A 6,000-nucleotide genomic window follows, 5' to 3' on the forward strand; every position below is an offset into this window, starting at 1 on the left:
ATCTCTCATCCCCCCCATGTGCATCTCTCACCCCCCCATGTGCATCTCTCACCCCCCCCCATGTGCATCTCTCACCCCCCCCACTCCTAGTTAATTAATTGTATTTAAAACAAATAAAACTTGTTATACTTACCCCCATGCGATCCCTGCAGAATCCTGGCGCTCGTCCTCGTCGCTGCCACCAGGCTCTCCTGACGTTCGGCCATGTGACGGTGCCACATACATAGCCATCAGCTTTTGTTTTGGCCAAAAGATTTTTAAAGCCGCCACCACGATAAGGTAGACTCTTCTGGCCGGGCCCTACTCTAACCTATTAAAATTTTCTTAAAATATCCAATACTCTTTTTAGATATATTTTTATTTAGTTTTCTCTAAGGGAATGTGTCATATACATTTTTTTTTTAAAATGACCAATAATACCACATACAGGGAATACCGCCACACCATCACCAGACCACATATTACCACAACATAGTGACCGAATAATACCACACAGAAGGGAGAAAAACTGCCACACCATGACCAGACCACATATTACCACAACATAGTGACCGAATAATACCACACAGAAGGGGGAAAAACTGCCACACCATGACCAGACCACATATTACCACCACATTACTAATATTACCACCACATTACTAATATTACCATAAGTGTCATTATACACGGGAGCTCTATACATGGTATGTATAATGTAAGTGTCCAGGTAATCTAGTGATCACCAGTGACATTATACACAGGAGCTCTGTATATAGTGTACAGGTAATACAGTGATCACCAGTGACATTATACACAGGAGCTCTGTATATAGTGTCAGTGTACAGGTAATACAGTGATCACCAGTGACATTATACACAGGAGCCCGGTACATAGTATATAGTGTAAGTGTACATGTAATACACTGACTCACTGGTGACGTCTCTAGGTGAAGTCCTTCAGCTACGCTGTTCTCCTTCATCCAGCACAGACCGCCATCACGTCTTCCAGCCAGGACTCGTCTCTGCATAAAATAACACAGTTATCTAGAGCACATTCCCCAACTTCTACATTACACAGCTGAATACAGACGTGCATCCACCATCAATATATGGTTAGTTATTATGCAACCTACCATTCCAAATATAAATTGTAATCCACCACGGTGCCCCCATTAACTGTAAATAGGCACTTAATATATAATTTAATTAGAACCTCTACTCTTTCCGTCAATTTATTACTAGTTACACTCCTGCATCCGCAACGCCCCCTACTCTATACTTCCTGCTCCCCGCATTCATTATTTACATGCACCCCCTGCCCCAATTCATTATATCATGTCCGTGCTCTCCCCACCCCATCATCATTTATCATTTACTGTCCCCCACCCCACATTCATTATGTGCAGCTCGCTATCCCCCTACTCCCAATTCCCCCATGTGCAGCTCATTTTCTCCCAATTCCCCCATGTGCAGCTCTCATCCCCCCATGTGCAGCACTCACCCCTCCATGTGCACATCTCTAATCCCCCTCCCCCACATGTGCACCTCTCTCATCCCCCTCCACCACATGTGCACCTCTCTCATCCCCCTCCCCCACATGTGCACCTCTCTCATCCCCCTCCCCCACATGTGCACCTCTCTCATCCCCCTCCCCCACATGTGCACCTCTCTCATCCCCCTCCCCCACATGTGCACCTCTCTCATCCCCCTCCCCCACATGTGCACCTCTCTCATCCTCCTCCCCCACATGTGCACCTCTCTCATTCCCCTCCCCCACATGTGCACCTCTCTCATTCCCCTCCCCCACATGTGCACCTCTCTCATTCCCCTCCCCCACATGTGCACCTCTCTCATTCCCCTCCACCACATGTGCACCTCTCTCATTCCCCTCCACCACATGTGCACCTCTCTCATCCCCCTCCACCACATGTGCACCTCTCTCATCCCCCTCCCCCACATGTGCACCTCTCTCATTCCCCTCCCCCACATGTCCACATCTCTCATCCCCCTCCCCCACATGTGCACCTCTCTCATCCCCCTCCACCACATGTGCACCTCTCTCATCCCCCTCCACCACATGTGCATCTCCCATTCCCCTCCCCCACATGTGCACCTCTCTCATCCCCCTCCACCACATGTGCACCTCTCTCATCCCCCTCCACCACATGTGCACCTCTCTCATCCCCCTCCACCACATGTGCATCTCCCATTCCCCCCACTCCTAGTAAATTGTATTTAAAAAAAAAAAAACTTGTTATACTTACCCCCATGCGATCCCTGCAGAATCCTGGCGCTCGTCCAAATCGCTGACACCAGGTTCTCCTGACTTCCGGTCATGTGACGGCGCCGTCACATGACCGGAAGTCAGGGGAATCATGAAAGCGCTGCCGCAGCAGTGCAGCGCTGAGATGTCCCGGACCCGGCTCTTAGCATGGGGCCGGGGGCCCCATGAGGAGAGAGACGCACAAGAGGGGGGCCCCCAAGGGGGCCCCTACCGGCTGGGCCCCATACTGGAGTCAGGGCAGTCATGCCCTGATGGCGGCCCTGCTGGAGGGGCCCCCTCTCCCTCGGGGCCCCCGTTCAATGAACCGGCTGCACGGGCGGTAGTTCCGCCCCTGCCGTGGACGCCGTCTGGCCTGTAATCCGGCGGTGTCCATCTTTTTATTAGGAGAGCATAAAAAGTGCTGTCTGCCACAGTTTTGTGCACCTCTGAAAAAAAGTACACCACTGAACAGAGGCCAGATGGAGTCCAGAGTAACTCTGCTACCTCATTATAGTAAATGGATCCCTCGGAGGTTTCATCTGAATTACATCACTGTGAGATTTAAAGGTAATGCCGTATGTAAGTGCTCAGCGTAGAGCTCTGGATAAATGTGATCCAAAATGTTATGTAAAATGTTCCCAATAAAAGCTTTAACTCAATCCACAAAAAAAGCCACCAGGTCCATCATCTGATAACGGAAATACAGTGGGGAAAATAAGTATTTGATACACTAAACATTTTGCAAGTTTTCCCATCTACAAAGAATGGAGAGTTCTGTCATTTTTCTCGTAGATAAAAACTGTGAGAGTTTTAAACTGTAAGAGAGAGAATCTTAAAAAAAATCCAGAAAATCACATTATATGATTTTTGCATAATTAAATGCATTTTATTGCATGAAATAAGTATTTGATGCAATAGAGAATCAGAACTTAATATTTGATACAGAAACCTTTGCTTGCAATTACAGAGGTCAGACATTTCCTGTAGTTCTTGACCAAGTTTGCACAAACGGCAGCAGGGATTTTGGCCCACTCCTACATACAGATCTTCTCCAGATCTTTCAGGTTTCGGGGCTGTCCCTGGGCAACGTTTAGTTTCAGCTCCCTCCAAAGATTTTCAGGTCTGGAGACTGGCTAGGCCCGTCTTAAGGTCCACTAGTAGGACCTTGAAATGCTTCCTACGGAGCCACTCCTTAGTTTCCCTGGCTGTGTGTTTTGGCCTATATAGGCCGAAACGTTGTTTATATATCTGCTTTCATCTGGGTCTGACTGACTTACCACTAATAAATTTTGGAATTTATACGAGTCAAAAAGTTATTGAGTGCCGGAGTTATTACTGACTTTCCTATGTTTTGGGTCATTGTCATGCTGGAAGACCCAGCCATGACCCATCTTCAATGGTCTTACTGAGGGAAGGAGATTGTTGGCTAAAATCTCGCGATACATGACCCCATCCATCCTGACTTCAATATGGTGCAGCCGTCCTGTTCCTTTTGCAGAAAAGCATCATTCTTCTTACTCCAAACACGGCAAGCGAATTTGATACCAAAAAGTTCTATTTTGGTCTTATCTGACCACATGACCTTCTCCCATGCCTCCTCTGGGTCATCCAGATGGTCACTGGCAAACTTCAAACGGGCCTGGACATGTGCTGGCGTGAGCAGGAGGAACTTTCGTGCCCTTCAGGATTTGAATTCATGACAGCGCAGTGTGTTACTAACTGTAATGTTTGAGACTGTGGTCCCAGCTCTCTTCAGGTCATTGACCAGGTCCTCCCGTTTAGTTCTGGGATGATTCCTGACCTTTCTCAGAATCATCCTTATCCCACGAGGCGAGAACTTGCATGAAGCCCCAGACAAAGGAAGATTGACAGTCATCTTGTGTTTCTTCCATTTTCTAATAATTGTGCCAACAGTTGTTACCTTCTCACCAAGCTGCTTGCCTATTGTCCTGTAGCCCATCCCAGCCTGTGCAGGTCTACAATTTTGTCCCGGTGTCTTTAGACAGCTCTTTGGTCTTGTCCATGGTGGAGAAGTTGGAGTGTGATTGATTGAGTGTGTGGACAGGTGACTTTCATACAGGTAACAAGTTAAAATAAGTGCAAATAATACAGGTATTGAGTGCAGAGTAGGAGGGCTTCTTAAAGAGAAACTAACAGGTCTGTGAGAGCCAGAATTCTTGCTGGTTTGTAGGTGACCAAATACTTATTTCATGCAATAAAATGCAATTTAATTATTTAAAAATCATACAATGTGATTTTCTGGTTTTTATATTTAGATTCTGTCTCATAGTTGAAGTGTACCTACGATAAAAATGAAAGACCTCTCCATTCTTTGTAGGTAGAAAAACTTGTAAAATCATCAGTGTATCAAATACTTATTTTCCCCACTGTATAGGGGGCTTCCACCTTACGGGTAGTGCAAAGGCTCTGGAAAAACATTTTGCCTTCTTGCTCCCCAAAAGCAATCCAGCGAATTCTGCGCTCCCAAATCCAAATGCCCCCTTCCCTTCTGAGCCCCAGTCTGCCTAAGCCACATTTAACGTCCACGGTTGGCATTACTGTAGCGATAAGAGCCCACCTAATTTATGGGTGCATGAGCTGGGCACAATGTATGAGCACTACAACGTAGCGGTCACTACAACGTACTGGTCACTGCAACGGCAGTTTGCAATTTTCAGCAACATCCACTGCAGCTTGTTTTTGGAAAATACCCATGGAGTCAAAATCATCACTACACCTATAGATAAATTCCCAAAGGGTATAATTTCCAAAATGGGGTCACTTGAGGAGGGATTCTGCTCTTTTAGCACATAAGGGATCTGTATTTGGAGCCCGCAAACTATTCTAGGAAAATCTGTGCTCCCGAGTCTCGCCGTGTGGCTAAGCAGTACTGTACAGCCACATATGGGGTATTGCCATTTCAGCAGAAATTGTGGGACAACTTTTGGTGCCATTTTTACCCACTTCCCCGTGTAAAAATGTAAAATCTGGGGCTAGAACAACATTTTGGTGGTAAAAATGTAATTATTTTTTCTTCACTGCCCAATGGTATAAAATTTTGTGACACACCCTTAGTGTCAATATGATCACTGCACCCCTAGATGAATTTGTTGAGAGGTGTAGTTTGTAAAATGGGGTCAGTTATGGGCGGTTCTGCTGTTCTGGTGCCTCAGGATCTCTCCCAGTGGGTCATGGCACTTGCAAACCATAACAGTAAAATCTTCACTATAATATGGCGCTCTTTCCCTTCTGAGCTTTGCACTGTGCCTGAAAAGTGTTTCCCGATGTAGGGTATTGGCACACTCAGGAAAAAATGGACCTTAGTTTGTTGTAAAAATTTCTCCAATTGGCCCTTAGAAAAATTAAAAACTTGGGGATAAAACATTTTAGTGATAAAAATGTAATTTATTCTTTCTTCACCACCCAATGATATAAAATTCTGAGGCACATGTGGTGTCAATATGATCACTGCACCCCTAGATGAATTCATTGGGGGATGTAGTTTGTAAAATTAGGTCACATTTGGGGGGTTTCTGTTCTTCTGGTACCTCAAGGACTCTGCCAATGTGACATGGCACCCTCAAAACAGTCCAGCAAAATCTTAACTCCAATATGGCGCTTCTTCCCTTCTGAGCTTTGCACTACGTTCCAAAAGTAATTTTTGACCACATATGGGGTATCGGTGTACTCAGGAGAAATTGCCCAACAAATTTTGGGGTTCATTTTCTCCGGCTATCCTTATGAAAATTAAAAAAA

Source organism: Phyllobates terribilis, unplaced genomic scaffold (assembly GCF_046119375.1).
Source record: "Phyllobates terribilis strain yellow unplaced genomic scaffold, ASM4611937v1 Scaffold_4__5_contigs__length_816908805, whole genome shotgun sequence".
Classification (NCBI taxonomy): Eukaryota; Metazoa; Chordata; class Amphibia; order Anura; family Dendrobatidae; genus Phyllobates; species Phyllobates terribilis.